Source organism: Triticum aestivum, chromosome 4A (genome assembly GCF_018294505.1).
Source record: "Triticum aestivum cultivar Chinese Spring chromosome 4A, IWGSC CS RefSeq v2.1, whole genome shotgun sequence".
Taxonomy (NCBI): Eukaryota; Viridiplantae; Streptophyta; class Magnoliopsida; order Poales; family Poaceae; genus Triticum; species Triticum aestivum.
In genome coordinates, this window is record NC_057803.1 from 290,209,948 (window position 1) to 290,227,300 (window position 17,353).

A 17,353-nucleotide genomic window follows, 5' to 3' on the forward strand; every position below is an offset into this window, starting at 1 on the left:
AATCACCATCGAACGCCGGACCAAGCCCATATATAGGCTTGCCGGAACGCCGACGTTGATCAAATCATCAAACTCATACATATATGGCAATAAAAAAATCACCGTCGAACGACGGACCAAGTCCATATATAGGCTCCCCGGAACGCCGACAGTGAGCGATTCATTATTTCATGCATATATAAAAAAATCACGAGTTGAACGACGGACCAAGCCTAAATAGGCTTCCCGGAACGCCAAATGCGAGATCAAAATTCCGATGAACAAGTAGATATGGATCAAAAACATCCGGCAACTAGGACCATATATATCAACTCACAAGATATAGGGCCTTGTACAACTCTGCATGCGTTCAAAGCGTTAGATCCTGGACACTTCTAGTAATGGGAGAGATGCCACAACAAACAAACGTAATCAGATAATTTGGAAAAGCAGATTACCTAAGAAAGATTCGATCCAAACCGTATCCTAGTGTCCCAGTCTCTCTGCACCTATATGATGAGAAAATGGAATAGTGATTAAAAGCAGCACCCAAGATGTTAAAGGATAGATCGTTCCTTGATAATGACAGGATAAAAAGGAGGCATACCGAAGCTGGACGAATCAACACTTGCCTAAGCGGAAGTGCATCTCACGAGGGATTGAGAAAATAGTCCGCCACAACGAAAACAATCCGCCAATCAGACAAACGAAATCTAGATGCAACAACGCAAGGGAAACAGAAGGCCAAGGCACCTGGGATTACGGCCGGCCGGATGGAATCAGACCTCGTCTCCAACGTCTTCTAGTTGGTCCAAGAAAAAGAGAAGAACGAGGCTGGCGTTTAAGAGAGTTGAGGGAGGCTGTTAGCCGGATGACGTTTGTTGGCCGGATAGCCTCGAGTGTGTCCTGGTTTCTAGCTCCCACGGTTGCGGAATAGACTAGCACCATGTGGGGTAAAAAAAGGGAAAGAGTTGCATATCCACACGTAGCTGGTATACGATTGACTAAAATCATAAACCCATATACTCAAAGAAAGCGCTTTAAACAAAATATGTATAGCCAAGTTTCGAGCACTGGGCCCGAGTCAAAAAAAAATTCGAACCCAGACCTCGAGGGGCATATGTTGACATAAATTTTGACCAAGATAAAATAAAATCCATGACTCACATAAAATATATATTCAAAACGGCAAAAATCCGTTTTATAATGAGAAGGATCACTTAAAAAATATAATCAATATCTCAAAGTGACGATAGACAAAATAGGCGTCTGATATTTATTTATTTTGTCGATAGTGCACACATTAAACCGACAATTTTAAAATACGACGAAACTCGTCAAGTTTTGAAGAAAATATGGAGAGCACATGGCTCGCACACATGCGCGCTGCTACTAACGGTGAAAATAAAAAAAATTGTCATGAGGGATGCTAATATCGCCAAAATGGCGACTATATGATAATGTTCGACTTTGTTTCATCGGCAAAATGAAATATTTAAACAACGCATAAAAAATATTGTCCCGATGAAATATACGCAGTATACTTGGTCAAATATTCATATGATTATAGACCTTGAGTTGCATAAAAAAAATTAGCGTGCACACCCTAAATTTTAATAAGCCATTAGTAGCTAATCAGGCTTAGCCCATAAAAAAGGCCACAAATGCATAGCCGTACTCTCCATAAAGTTGACATGCATGCATGCGAACAGTGTGGGGAAGGCCCACATGTTACTTAAAAAGAAAAAGTGCTAGCCCATAATGACTAATCACGTAATGGAGCTAGCTATTGGTCAACCTTACGTGGATCAATTAGTAATCAATGAAATTAAAAAAAACAGCCCACGTTCTCACGTTCCGCACGATCACACTATGTGAGACGTGGGTGGGCGCGCCCTACAGCCAACGAGCGCTGCTCCTTTCTAGCCACTATAAATACCAGGCAGATGCACTGCTCTAGGGTCGGTCCTGGATTCGTTTTCTCCCCAGTACTAAATCTCTCTCACACACAGCATATACAGAGAAGGAAGGAGAACGCAGGAGACTTGCTTGCTGAGGTTTGAAGGTGAGATTCATGGCTCTTCCCTAGCCCCTGATTTAGCCATTGTGGTACAGATCAGGGAGCTTTCTTCTTCCCCCTCTCTCAAAACTCTAGCTCTTAGTTCGGTCATCGTGGTACAAATCAAGGAGCATGTTTCATCTCTCTAAAATTCTAGCCCTTGGTTCATCCATCGTGGTACAAATCAAGGAGAATGTTTCATCTCTCCAAAATTCTCGTCCTTAGTCTGGCCATCGTGGTACAAATCAAGGAGCATGTTTCATCTCTCCAAAATTCTAGCCCTTGGTTCGGCCATCGTGGTACAAATCAAGGAGATTGTTTCATCTCTTCAAAATTCTCGTCCGTAGTCCGGCCATCGTAGTACAGACTAAGATGCATGTTTAATCCATCTCAAATTTTTGTCCTTGGTTGGGCCATCGCGGTACAAACCAAGGGACATGTTATATACACCCAAATTGTTGCCTTTGGTTCGGCCATCATGGTACAAATCAAGGAGCATGATATATCTATCCCAAACTTTCGCCTTCGGTTCGGCCATCGCGGTACGAATCAAGGAACATGCATAGTTTTTGTAAGCACGGTTCCTTTTAAAAGTTGCATGCGCTTCGTCCTATTGATCTCCGTCTTGATTCGGTCCCTTTAGCGATACAATCCAAGATGAACGCCTGGTTCCTTGGTTTGGTCTCTATACATGGATACAAATCAAGAGAGTGTCATAGGTGCGAAAACCTTATAAAAAGTTGACTTAATTTGGTCATCATAAAAATAATGGATATGACTAAGTTGGAATGAAATCACGAATATGCTAAACCGAATTTGTTCTTGGCCGGTTACGCTACGGACCTTATGTGTCGCGTTAGTTGTAATACGAACAAGAATATACAAAATATTCCTTCACTTGGTTACGCTACACGAGGGCATTATCTTAATGCTACTTAGTGTTAGTAGTAATACGAGCAGGGCAAGACTTAATTAAAAAATGTGTTCACGGTGCACACCTAGAAACCAAAATCATGCAAGATGAATTATAAAACATGTTGCATCATAAAAATCAATCTTACTTGGTTACGCTACACGCGGACATTATCTTAATGCTACGCGCTGTTAGCAGTAATACATGTGAGAGAGAACTAAACAGAATATTCAGGCCACATATTTGGTCCAAAGTCAAATAAAATATGGCATGAAATTCGTCAAATATTTGGTCCAAAGTCCAAAGTCAAAACTACACGTCATAAACCAATTTTACTTGGTTACGCTACACGCGGACAAGATATTCATGTTACGCGGTGTTAGTAGTAATACAAGTAAGACAAATCTAAATAAAACATCCATGCCACATATTTTGGCCAAAGTCATATAAAAGATATTGCAAACATGCTCCAATGCTATAAGAGGCTAAACTATTAGCATCGTCATAAATGGATATCACAAACTCACTTTACTTGGGTTACGCTACACACGAGCGCCAATGAAATGACGCTATGTGGAGTTAGTGCTAATACCATGTAAGGTACAAACATAAACAAAAATGATAGATGTCATATAACTCATGCAACCATAATGGCTCCATAAACCTTTGCTTGGTTACGCTGCATGCGGGCATTATCTTAGTGCCACGCGGTGTTAGTAGTAATACAGGTAAAGCAGAACTTAATAAAAAATAAGTTCACTCCACATCCACATATGCATACAAAATTCATGCAAAATACATGATAAGGCATATTTCATGTTGCCCACATAGGCTTTAAACAAATAAAAAATATCATAAACAAACTCCATTCGGGTCAAGCTATACGTGTGTGTCATATCATTGCACCGCGTGGTTAGTTTTGATACCGTGTGAAGTCAAAGTCAACAAAATATGGCACATATCATATGCACTATAAAAAGCATCAAAATTGTGTCAGAAAGCTTCAGTCCATTACGCTACACATGGACACCATATCAGTGTCGTGCGGTGATAGTAGTAATGTGATGATGCAAAACTTATTAAAATTGGCATGTCACATGTATCCATGCCACCAAAACCAAAGATGTCGTATAAAATTCCCAAAGAAAAATATATACGTATCCTATATGCCAAACGTAGGATAAAACTAAGCCTAGTCAAAAGCAACCTTCATTCTGCACCATCATATAAATGAGGTTGACCACAATTAAACATGTTAGGAAAATATATACTCCAACATATCAAGCATGGAATTATGGAGAAGTACTTGCATGAAAGCAAACTTCAAGTACCCAAGCAGGAGTGCATCGACGATCGCGAGGAGGAATTTTCTTGTAGCATATTGTAATAGGAATGTGTTGCAATCTTATGTAATAGATATTTTGGAATTCTTAATCAGGGGTTTTCTCTTCGGAGATGTAATTAACAGAATTTTTATGTAAATGTAAGAGTTCTGGAAATAAAGTACTTGCAATGTTTGATCCTATTTTTATTGTATGCATCTACGTATTTAAATTATTAACTCTGTATCAATGACGTGGACGCGTGTCTCACGCCCGCCATTTTCCCGTCATCCCTCAGTCCCTTTGTCGCTCTGGTGAGGCCTCCTAACGTAGAGTTTTGACTCTTCTCTTCTCAAATTTCATGAAAAAAATTAGGATCACGCGGGTATCTTGGAGTCGTTCCAATGGTTTTGTGATGAGAACATTGTTCTTGGTGCCTCCTGACATTTAGGGGTTGTGGCAGTGTCTCGGGGAGTTGAGCTCCGAGGTGTTGTCATCACAATTTTATCGTTGTAGTTCTAGAATACTTGAGTTCGCCGACATCGAAAATCTACTTTATGCAGTTTTTGGTGAGATAACCTCGACACCACCCAGTACTGGGCCGGGAGTTTGGGAGTATTGCCATAACTCCTATAATGGATGCTTTTCGAAGGTTGAGGTAAATGATTTTCGAAGGTTTCTTGGTTATGTGTTGAAGGATGGATACAGCTGGATGTAGGATTTGCTAGTTTTGGGTGAGATATTATGCTTCCCCTATATCCCCAACACCTGATTGCATAACCAGAAAGTTTCGGGAGTTTTATAGGTGGGAATTTATGTAGCTCCAGTATTTCTTCCCGCAGGTATTTGGTTTGTGATTGGGTAATCCTTACCAATTATTTGTTCATATCCGTACCTTGTTGATTTTATTAATCTACCTGTTGTCTAAGTGGCTTCTCAACTTATGGAAGTGTGATAATTTACTTTGGAATTCATTCGTTCATTCTTGTTCGAATGTTAAGGCAACATGTTGCAATTTTAATCCACTGATTTAGCTTGAATATATGTCTTTCAAGATGCTAATGGATGTCAACCTCTTCAGGATGGCTCCAACGCGTCAGAATCCGGAACCTCCGCCACCACCTCCACCTCTGAAGGCATGGCAAGCTGTCATGGCCGCCACCAACGCCAACACTCAGATGCTTTTGCAACTCTTGCAAGAGCGCAATCAAGGAAATCAAGGCCAAGGCAACAATCAAGCTCAGTTTGCTACCCTCAATCAGTTCCTTGCAAACCAGTCGAAGTCCTTCAGTAACTGTGTCGAGCCCACAGACGCCGACGACTGGCTTGTGGATATCTACAAACTTTTTGAGTGTAGCAATGTCAGGCCTGATGACTTTGTCAAGTTTCTTCATTTCAACTCAAAGACCAAGCTGCTGAGTGGTATCAACAATACAGAGATTCCAGAGGAGGTCATGTGATTACCTGGGATGATTTCCGCTGAGACTTCAAAGCTCACCACATTCCTCAAAGTGTTGCTGACAGTAAGCGCGAGGAGTTCCGCAATCTCAAGCAAGGCAGCATGTCTGTTTACGAATACAACATCTTGTTTCAGAGGCTCGCTCGCTTCGCTAAGCAAGACGTCCCTGATGAGAAGAGCATGATTTATCAATTCAGAGGTGGCCTCAGAGAAGATCTGCAACTAGCTCTCGTGCTTTTTGAGCCGACCAAGTATGATGAATTCTACAACATGGCATTAAAGCAAGAAGCTGCTCAACTCAAGTGCGATGCTTCTAAGAAGAGAGTCAGGGATGCAACTCAATCGTCTTCTTCAACTCAAGTGGCAGCTAAGCAACAGAAGTTCTGGTTGCCTCCTCATCCTCCATTCCATCAGCCTTATCATAAGAAGAGTAAAGGTGGCAAAGGATCTTCCCACCCACCCAACCCAGGCTATTAGAACAAAGCTCCGTCTCATGCTCCAAGGTCAATTTCTCCCTATCACCGTCCGCTCTCAGAGGTTACTTGCAACAAGTGTAAGCAGAAAGGGCACTATGCAAACAAATGCTTCAACCAAAGGCGCCTTTCGCCTCCTCCTCCTGTGAGATCTGCCAGCAACGCAGTGGTCAAGCATAATCCCAAGCATGACAAGGTCAACATGATGAACGTAGCTCAGGCAGAGGACTCTTCAGAAGTGATCATGGGTAACCTTCTAGTTAACTCCATTCCTGCCAAAGTTCTCTTTGATACTGGTGCATCGCATTATTTCGTTTCAAAACCTTTTGCATCAAAGTATGAGTGTGATTATGAAGAATTTCCTAGAACTTTATCAATTGTGTCCCCGGGCAAGCAAATGTCAGCTAATATTTGCGTCCCGGATGTTTCTATCGAGATGGATGACTACAAATTTCTGGCTTCTCCAATTGTTCTTGGTGACTCGGATATTGATCTAATTCTCGGGATGGACTGGCTTTCTAAGCACAAGGCTAAACTTGATTGTGCTGCCAGGCAGATTCAATTGACACACTCGTCTGAGGATGTGATCATCTATGCCGCTCGTGATGAAACCATTCGGTTGTTTTCTCTCAATGAGAAGGGTGAGTTGAATGCCATCTCCGAGATTCTAGTCGTTTGTGAATATCAAGACCTCTTTCCAGAAGAGCTTCCAGGAATGCCTCCTCACTGGCCAGTTGAATTCGTCATCAATCTTAAGCCTGGCACGGAACCTATTTGCAAACGTCCTTACAAGCTTGGACCAAAGGAATTGAAAGAATTGAAGAAACAACTCGATGAACAAGTGCGTCTGGGTCTGATCAGACCGAGTTCTTCTCCATGGGGTTGTGGTGTTCTTTTTGTCGAGAAGAAGGATGCACGGACCGACTTTGTGTCGACCATCGCCCATTGAACAAGAAGACAATAAAGAACAAGTACCCACTTCCAAATATCAATGAGCTTTTCGAACAACTCAAAGGTGCTCAAGTTTTCTCCAAGCTTGACCTCTGTATGGGTTATCATCAGATTCGCATTCATGAACAAGATATCCCCAAGACAGCATTCAGAACAAGCTATGGTTCTTATGAATATACTATCATGTCTTTCGTCCTTGTCAATGCTCCTCCAATGTTCTCTCGGATGATGAACTTCATCTTCAACCCTTACACAAATGATTTCGCCTTGGTGTATCTCCATGATATTTTGGTCTTTTCTAAGAACAAGGAGGATCATGCCAAGCACTTGAGATTGGTGCTGGACAAACTCAGAGAACATCAATTCTATGCGAAGTTTTCAAAGTGCGAGTTTTGGATCGATGAGGTTCTCTACCTTGGGCATATCATCTCCACCAAAGGCATAGCTGTTAATCCTGAGAAGGTGTCTGCAATTGTGAATTGGGAACCGCCTCAGAATGTGAAGCAGCTCCGCAGTTTCCTTGGACTTGCAAGCTATTGTCGAAGATTCGTTGAGAATTTGTTTAAGATTGCAAAGCCTCTTTCCAACCTTCTCCAGAAGCACGTCAAGTATGTCTGGACGCCTGAATGTGACATCGCCTTCAACACCCTCAAAGAGAAGTTAGTCGCAGCTCTTCTTTTTGACTCCTCCTGATGAATCCAAACCATTCGAAGTTTTCTGTGATGTCTCCCTGCAAGGTCTCGGTGTTGTGTTAATGCAAGAGAAGAAAGTTTTGGCCTATACCTCTCGCCAGTTGAAGCCCAACGAAAAGAACTACCCCACTCATGACCTCGAGCTGGCGGTAGTTGTCCATGCTCTTTTAACATGGAGACATCTCTTGTTGGGAAGGAAAGTGGACATCTTCACTAATCATAAGAGCCTCAAGTACATCTTCACTCAACCCAACCTCAACCTCAGGCAGACTCTTGGGTCGAAATGCTTCAAGAGTATAATCTGAGTATTGAATATACTCCAGGCAAGGCCAATGTCATTGCAGACGCGTTGATCAGGAAGGCTTACTGCAACAGCTTAATTCTCAAGCCCTTCCAATCGGAACTTTCTGAAGCTTTCCGCAAGCTTAATCTCCAAGTTGTTCCTCAAGGATTTCTGGCAAACCGCCAAGTCTCTCCTACGTTGGAAGATCAAATTTGTGAGGCACAACTTCTTGATGCAATGGTGAAGAAGGTGAAAAATGGGATTGCCAAGAGCCAACCCAAGTACAAGTGCTATCGCCTTGATTAGAAAGATACTCTATTCTTCGAGGATCGAATTGTGGTTCCTAAGGGTGATCTACGTAAAGTCATTATGAATGAGGCTCACAATTCCCTCCTATCCATTCATCCTGGAAGTACAAAGATGTACCATGACCTCAAGCAGTCGTATTGGTGGACTCGAATGAAGCGAGAAATTGCTTAGTTCGTGAATGAATGTGATGTATGCAGAAGAGTGAAAGCAGAACACTAACGGCCAGCTGGTCTCCTCCAACCTCTTGCCATTCCAGAATGGAAGTTTGACCATATTGAGATGGACTTCGTGACTGGTTTTCCCAAGTCCAAGCGTGGCAATGATGCTATCTTTGTTGTCATCGACAAGCTTACTAAAGTGGCTCATTTCCTTCCCTAGGAGGTGAACCCTAGATGGGGGCGCAACCCCTCCCCTCCCCCTATATATAGGGGGGTTTTGGGGCTGCCAGAGACATGACTATCCCTCTCTCTTGACGCAGCCCTACACATGTCCCTCCTTGTCTCTCATAGTGCTTGGTGAAGCCCTACTGGAGTGCCACGCTCCTCCACCACCACCACGCCGTCGTTCTGCTGCTGGACGGAGTCTTCCCCAACCTCTCCCTCTCTCCTTGCTGGATCAAGGCACGGGTGACATCACTGGGCTGCACGTGTGTTGAACGCGGAGGCACCGTTGTTCGGTGCTTGGATAGGATTCGGCCGTGATCTGAATCACTTCGTGTACGACTCCACCGACCACATTCTTGCAACGTTTCCGTTTCACGATCTTCAAGGGTATGAAGATGCACTCCCCTCTCTCTCTCGTTGCTAGTCTCTCCATAGATTGATCTTGGTGACGTGAAGAAAATTTTTAATTTCTGCAACGATCCCCAACACGGCTTTCGAAAGTTTAAGCCCTACAGGGGTGTCCCAACTTAGCCCATCACAAGCTCTCACGATCAACAAAGGATATTCCTTCTCCCGGAACAACCAGATCAGACTCAGAATCCCGGTTACAAGATGTTTAGACAATTGTAAAACAAGACCAGCAAGACCGCCCGAATGTGCCGACAAATCCTGATAGGAGCTGCACATATCTCGTTCTCAGGGCACACCAGATGAACACTATGTACAGCTAAAACCAGCCCTCAGGTTTCCTCAGGTGGCGGTGCAAGTGGTTCTAGGTTGGACCAACACTCGGAGGAGAACTGGCCCGGGGGGTAAAATAAGATGACCCTCGGGCTCCGGAAACCCAAGGGAAAAAGGCTTAGGTTGTTAGCCAAATGTAAAACCAAGGTTGGGCCTTGCTCGAGGAGTTTTATTCAAACGAACTGTCGAGGGGGTCCCATAACCCCAACCGCGTTAGGAACGCAAAATCAAGGAACATAACACCAGTATGACGGAAACTAGGGCGGCAAGAGTGGAACAAAACACCAGCCATAAGGCCGAGCCTTCCACCCTTTACCAAGTATATAGATGCATTAATTAAACAATAGATATAGTGACATCCCAACATATCCATGTTCCAACAAGGAGAAAACTTCACCTGCAACTAGCAACGCTATAAGAAGGGCTGAGCAAAAGCGGTAACTTAGCCAAACAACGGTTTGCTAGGATGGTTGAAAAAGGTTAGAGGCTATCATGGAAATTTGGGAGGCTTGATAAACAAGTGGTAGGTAGCGCGACATAGTGATAGAGAGAACATCTAGCAAGTAAAGATAGAAGTGATATCGAGGGTATGGTCATCTTGCCTGAGACCCCGCAAGGAGAACGAGTCTGTGAAGAAGACAAACGGATGGAGCCGAACGAATACTCACAACTCCGGAACAAAACTGAAGCTAACGAGAGAAGCAACCTGGAAAGAAGCAAGCAACATAGTAAACAACCATCACATAAACATGGCATTATGCAGAACCAAGTATGATGCACGTCCGATTTAATGAAACATGGCATGGCAAGGTGCACAAACAATACTACAAATTAAGTGGAGCTCAATATGCAACGAGTTGCATATTGACAAATAACCACATCAATTATTTAGTTTTGTCTCGTTTATGTACCCAACAATATTAAATGTTGTTAAACATGGCAAGAGGTTAAGCATATGAAAACTACACATTTAAGCAAGTTTAAATGAGGCCGGAAACAACAACAACCATTCCGGAAAATCCTCATATGCATATTTTGAATTAGCTACTGTTCTTCCCTAAACATAATTCTAGAGTTGTTAAACATGCAAAGTAAGTACACCATGTTAATCTATGCATTTTTATGCCCCATTACATATAAAGTTTATTTAAATCCGAGCTATGGTTATTTAGTTATGAAATAAATCATTTTAGCATGGCATATGAGCAAATTTAATCAAACATCATGTTTAAACATTTTAAACATGGATGGAAGTTGCAAATTATGAACCTAGACAAAATTATAACCATTTTACATGTTTACATCATTTTAATCTGATGCACTATTTGTGAGTTATTAAATGCATGAAGTTTAGGGGCTATTCTGCAAATCTGTTTTTTCTGGGGATAATAGGTAAAATCGCAAACAGGGAAAAAACTACACTGGGACGAATCTAGCTGGCCCAACAGTGCACAGGACAGGGGCTGGGCACGTGCTCACTCATGGGCCTTGGCCCGGCCGATGGAGAGAGGCCGGAAAGGGGCGCGCTGGGCCGGCCTGCCTGTGGCCCATGCAGGCGCTGGAGCTGGGCCAGGGGCGCTGCATCTGGGCCTAGTGCGGCCTTGGTCAACGCAGGCAGGAGGGCATGGCGAGGCTGCCCTGAATGAGGCAGGACGATGACGGTTGTTTGGCGCGACTCTGGCGAGGTCCAAGGCGCGGGACGGGTGGATCCGAAGTGGTAGAGGCCGGAGCTGGCTCGAGGGACCCATTCCCGGTGACAAGGAGGGCTGGTGAAGCTCCGACGAGCTCTAGGCCCTCTCTGGCTAGAGCGGTGGCGACGGATCCCTGTGGGGAAAAGGAGGGAGCGTGGTGAGGGGGACCAAGGGGAGGACGGAGGAGAAGGGCCGCGGCGGCGCACTGCTCACCGGCGGCGGGGATCTGGCGTGGTGGGGTTCTGGTGAGGCGGCGGCGATGCTAGGCGCTAGAGGCGCTGCTTGGGAGCCGGGCAGCGCGAGCAGGCAGGCTCGGGGCAACTCGCAGCGCTTGGCCCGGTTCGCCCAGCGGCAGGCCGCGGATGGGCCTCGGGCGGGCCTGGCGGCGGAGTGGAGGGGCTGGGGACAAGTGGCGGCAGGGGAGTGGTGGAGGGCGGCGTTGGGGATGAGTTGGCGCGCGCTGGTTTGCTGAAGGGGTGTGGCGGCGCTGCCAAGTGGTGGGTGATGAAGCTATGTACCTAGGGTAGGGTCATGGATCTTTCCGACATACCCTCCCCAAGGACATCTCTACAAAGAATCAGAAGCAGTCGAAGAGAAACCATCATCCACTCGACCATGAAGATGTGCTCACTCGACCACCTTGAAGACACTCGACCACCTTGAAGACATTCGACCACCAGAGGATGAGAAGCCATCCACTCTGTAACGGTCAGGACATAAACCGTAGCTTTATGGACATTTACACCACTTTATTGTAGACATTACCAGTAACGCTCCTCCTTTATGTACATTGAATCCTATGTAACGGAGGAGAGCTGGGGTCCTAGCGCACTCTATATAAGCCACCCCCTCCTCTGGGACAAGGGTTCGCACTTTCTGTAATTCACACACATATATATTCAGTCGACCGCTCCAGGGCTCCGAGACGTAGGGCTGTTACTTCCTCCCAGAAGGGCCTGAACTCGTAAACTCATGTATACAACTCCTCCATAGCTAGGATCTTGCCTCTACATTCCTACCCCCCCTATTCTACTATCAGTCTTAGAACCACGACAGTTGGCGCCCACCTTGGGGCAGGTGTCTTAGCGACTTATTGGAGAAGTTGCAATTTTTCCGATCCCCTTCATCATGGTTCCAGGCGGAGATTTGGCTGAGGGCCGCGAGATCTGTCTCGGCGCACTCGTGTTTGTCGCCGACGACTCCGCTTGGCTTTAGGAGGCACCACTCGACGCCGACGCGCTCCCCGCCCGTGGGGCGGTGCATTTTCGCGCGTGCGTCCGTGGTGTCCTCCTGCGGCAACCGTCGACCCAGTACCAGTTGACTCCAGCAGCTTTCCCCCTCCCTACGACCCGCCGGAGCAAGCGCACCGGTCGGTCGAGGCTTCAGCGGTGGGTGAAGCATGCGGTGGCCCGCCAATCGGCCACCCCTCAAGTCACGGCAATCGAGCCCGACGAATCTCTCTACAGCCTGTTCGATCTGTCGACTGGCTCCATAGAGACCGCATCCGAGTGCGGCAGCAGTGACTCAGCGGTGGAAGTCCTGATGGTTAATGGACCACGCAGTCCTCCTGGCTTCAACCGTGAAGATGGAGGTGACGGGAACAGCGATCCGTCGCGCGTTCAGGAGGAGTACCGCCCCGAACCTCTCTCTTCGCAGCAGAGGGAAGAACTTCATCGCCGGAACATGGATGCCCTGCATACTCCTATAGTTGGAGAAACCCCCGAGGCCCAGGCCTTGGAGCAGGCGCGCTTGGCCAATCTGGCTGAGCGCACTCGACTAGAGAACCTCCAACGTGCACTTGATGATCGCGCTCGACAACGTGCTCCTGAGGCCAGTCGACGCCAACTTTTTCCACCTCCAACTCAGGTATACCGAACCCCGATCCAGAATCTAGCTGCTGCTGCCCGGATAGTAGAGTCGATCCAACCCTCCCAGTCAGAAGCTGGTCGAGGTCTGGTGCAGATCTGAGCCTTGCTCCGGGTGGCGGGAGAGCAGAATACGGTTGTATCTCAGTCGCGGGATAGGATCCACAGCAGATCCGTGATGGCAGACATAGTTCAGTCGGCCCATAGCCCAAGATCGCCTCCGAGGCGTGAGGGACATGGGGGTCGATGAGATCAGTACAGAAACCGAGAGCAGTATGATCGCCGAGTCGATCGTGATGATCGCCGTCGAGTGCCCATGCCTCCCTCGAGGAGCGGGTCGTACGTGCCTCGGCAGCATGAAGACAGACGCCCTCACAGTGTTGGGCGAGGTATTCCAATCGACCCCAAGGAGCCAGCTTTGATGCGAGATCTATTCTTGTTGGGGATATTACTACTGGGCGTAAACCGGCCTATCTGGGCCGGGTTAACTTCATTAGTAGTTAAGTATGTTAAAGCCCATGAAGGTAGATGAGGGCTCAAGACCCATAATCGGTTGAGAGCCTGTAGCCATAAACCGGCGTCAATATGTAACTTGTATTGTAAGCTAGGAATAAGTAGAGACCAAACCGGACACATCTATGAGCCGGTGTTGGGACTCTGTAAACCGACGGGCGTCACCCATGTATATAACGGGATGACCCGGCGGCGGTTCAAGGACGACAGACAACAACTCGAGACATAGGCGAAGCTTGTTTGCTCCCTAGTCATCGAAACACCCATCAATTCCATCACAACTAGACGTAGGCTTTTACCTTCATCGAAGGGGCCGAACTAGTATAAACTCTCTTGCGTCCTTGTGTCCGCTTTAACCCCTTCAAGCTAACCCGTCGCGATGGCTCCACGACTAAGTCCTTTCTCTAGGACATCTGCCGTGACAAAACCATGATAGTTGGCGCCCACCGTGGGGCTATTGCACGATGGTTTCCGGTTCTTGGAGAACCGCTTTGAAGGACTCCAGGGCTACGCTATAGGCCGGATGACTAAGAGTCGTCGCGGCAAGCTCTACATCAACGACGCAGGCTGGGTCCCCGAGGCCGGCTCAATTGAGTACGGGTACCGGGTCCCCTTTGGTAGCATTCACATTTTCCTTGGCAAGATCGGTGAACCGGGCCCTGAGCCGGACATCTACACCGACCTCGTCGAGACGGCTCAGCGTGCGCAATCCGCCCGGGTTAAACCGGCCATGAAGCGTGCCTTCGTGAGAGTGATCCATGGAGGAAGTTATGAGGATGGATCGGAGTTTTGCGGGGCGACTGTCGTTTGTTCCGGTGACGAATCTTCGACCGAAGAAACCGAATCTCTTTATCAGCTACAAGATGGCCGGATTGAGAGCTGTTCCGATGGCGACAGTATTGCGGACCCCTCTGATCTGCCTAACCGGGTTGGAATATTCATGACCGGAACACAAGTAGCGCTTCATTCTTTGACAGCCGCGGCAACGATCTCCGGTTCAGCAGCGGTGACAGCTGCCGGGGCAGGAGGCCCTGTGCACCCGCCGGTCAGGTTCTATCAGAACTATTTGATGTGTTGGTTGTGCTTATGGCGGAAGTTAATCCGCCAGATCAGGACGTTCACAACACGGAGATTGCAAAGGTAAAGGAACAAATCACCCAGGCCAAGACGGATCTGGCGGCTGAGGACACTAGGATGGCCACAGAGCGGGCCGCTTTAGACGCACAGGCCTACAGGCTTATGTTGGACCAGAGAGCGTCGCATGAAGTCATGAGGAGGAAGCACCGATCCCGCTTACCTCCGGTTTTCGAGGCCAGGGACTTTTTCAACACTCTAGGACCAAGAGCCGGCAATCCGCTGGAGGGGAACCGGGCAGAAGCCCCTGGGACCGGTGCACCAGTTCAGCCTCGTCAGATGGACCCGCCTCGTCAAAACACCGTTATACCTTAGGATGCTTTAACACCTCCGGGTCACTACTCCAACCGAATGGACAATCTTGTTGCTGCTGCTGCACGGCTGGAGGCCATTCCAATTGAAGGTGACTCGCCGCAGGCAGTAGAGATGCGACGGGTCAAGGAACTTTTGAGGACAGCTTTGGCCCAACAGGAAGCGTACTCGTACAGCCGCGACTGGATCCACTCGACCCCCCGTCCAAGCCGGAGCTATAACAGACATATGGATGAACCAGCAGTGTCGAGTAATGAACGACGTGGAGCACCCCGTGGCAACAACCCGACGGGTGATGCTGATGACGCTCAGGAAGTGGTGAACCGGGCCCGAGCGCCCAGGAAGGCCAAGTTAGCCGCACAGCATCAGGCTCGGCAGCTCACGCCGGTTCGTCCAACCATCTCGATCGAACCTGGTGTTACTTCTAGTTCTTTGGGGGTGCCTTGCCTTATCCCCGCTTTACGCAACATGCGCCTGCCCAAGGATTTCAAAGGCCCGCGCAAGGTACCAAATTACACGGCGGATCAACCTCCAGAGACATGGGTGGAGAGCTATGAGATGGCCATGGAGATGCTTGATGTGGATGACACGGCGTGTGCGAAATACTTCACCATGATGCTTGAAGGAACGGCCCGTACTTGGTTAAAAAGCTTGCCAGCTAATTCTATCAGTTCATGGGCCCAATTACGAGCCCGGTTTATCAGCAATTTCAAGGATACCTGTAAAGAGCCTATGTCGATAGTGGACTTAGCTGCATGCATCCAGGAGGAAGGAGAATCAACGACTCATTGGGTGCGCCGGGTTTCACAAGTGTTGCACTCCTCAGACCGCATCAACGCTGACACCGCAGTATTAACCCTAGAAGGCAACTGCCGGTTTGGGCCCCTGAAGTTGAAATTGGGACGGATGAAGCGTCATTGCACCGACATGGGGACCCTCATGGCCTCTTATGTAAAATATGCTGATTCTGATAGTACCAAGGATCCCGAATCTGATGATGACAGGACAGGGAAAGGGAAGAAGAACAGCAGCTCAAAAGGTCAGCAGCATCACTGGGTAGGCAATGGTGGAGGAGGCAAGCGTAAAGCGGATGGTAACATGGATTTTGTGGCTAATACCAACGCACAGGACAATGGCCAGCGACGCAAGGGTAGGCCAAAAAATCGTAGTGGAGCGCCCAACCCTAACCCAAACCGCCTAAACTATCTGCTAAGCCAGCCCTGTCCAAGACATGGGATGAAGGAGGAGCCAGCAAACCACCTTTGGAAGGATTGCTTTATTATGCAGGAGTTCAAAAATTCTAATAATTTCCGGTATGATCACGGATCTGGCGGTGGCTCAGGGTCCGGGCCGGGTTACGGTGGAGGAAGTTCCGGTTCAGGATTTAATAGTAATCCGGGCGGACATAATGGTCAAAATAGTCAGAACAACTAGGGTGGTTACAACCAACAGCAACAACAGTCAGGTTACCAAAGCAACCCAAAGCAGTTGAGTAGTGGGCAGTACCATGTCTTTACCACTAGCTTGGACAAGCGAGACTAGAAGGTTCAGAGGCGGGCAATCAACTCTGTTGAACTGGCCATACCCCGTTATCTACGTTGGTCTGAACAGCCAATCATATGGAGCAGAGAGGATCACCCACCCCAGGTCGATAATCCGGGTCAGTTGGCTCTGGTGGTGGCGCCTCAGGTGGGAGGTTATAAGTTCACCAAGGTGCTCATGGATGGAGGGAGCAGCATTAACATCCTGTACTATGAGACCTTCCGTCGTATGGGACTAACAGATAAAAATCTCAAACCGTCTAATACAGTATTCCATGGTGTAGTGCCTGGCAGATCAGCATATCCCGTTGGTAAGATAGCTCTCTAAGTGGCCTTTGGGGATGATCATGATTCCAGGTCGGAGACATTGACGTTTGAAGTGGTGAAAATCCAAAGTCCATATCATGCCCTGTTTGGGCGACCGGCATACGCCAAGTTTATGGCTCGGCCCTGTTATGTGTATTTGCAGCTCAAGATGTCGGGTCACAAGGGGACAATAACGGTTCACAGAAGCCGCAAAATCGCTTTGGAATGCGAGGAAGGAGATGCGGCTTATGCAGAGTCGGTTTGTGCCACCGAGGAGTTGAAGTACTATAAAGACAATGTTGATCCGGCGGACATGACTCCGTTCAAGAAGCCAACTAAGGAGCATGATCCGGCCCTGAAGTTCAAATCGGCAGCAGAAACTAAGCTTGTTGACTTCGTACCTGGCGATTCGTCCAAGCAGTTCAGC

At 47.4% G+C, this 17,353-nt stretch overlaps 1 protein-coding gene across 5 annotated transcripts in view; it reads right to left on the reverse strand.

Annotated features, from left to right (window-relative positions):
• Positions 1 to 850, reverse strand: part of LOC123081976 (uncharacterized) — a 5,017-nt gene extending 4,167 nt beyond the window's left edge. For 2 of the 5 annotated variants that reach the window (XM_044504451.1, XM_044504448.1), the window contains exons 1-2: positions 587 to 711; positions 438 to 488 (exon numbers count right to left, since the gene is read on the reverse strand). The gene's annotated coding sequence lies outside the window, so the exon portion shown is untranslated. Of the gene's footprint in view, positions 1 to 437; positions 489 to 586; positions 712 to 732 lie in introns of those variants that run through there. The other 3 variants (XM_044504449.1, XM_044504450.1, XM_044504452.1) reach the window with 3 other exon arrangements.
• Between the last annotated feature and the right edge of the window lie 16,503 nt (positions 851 to 17,353).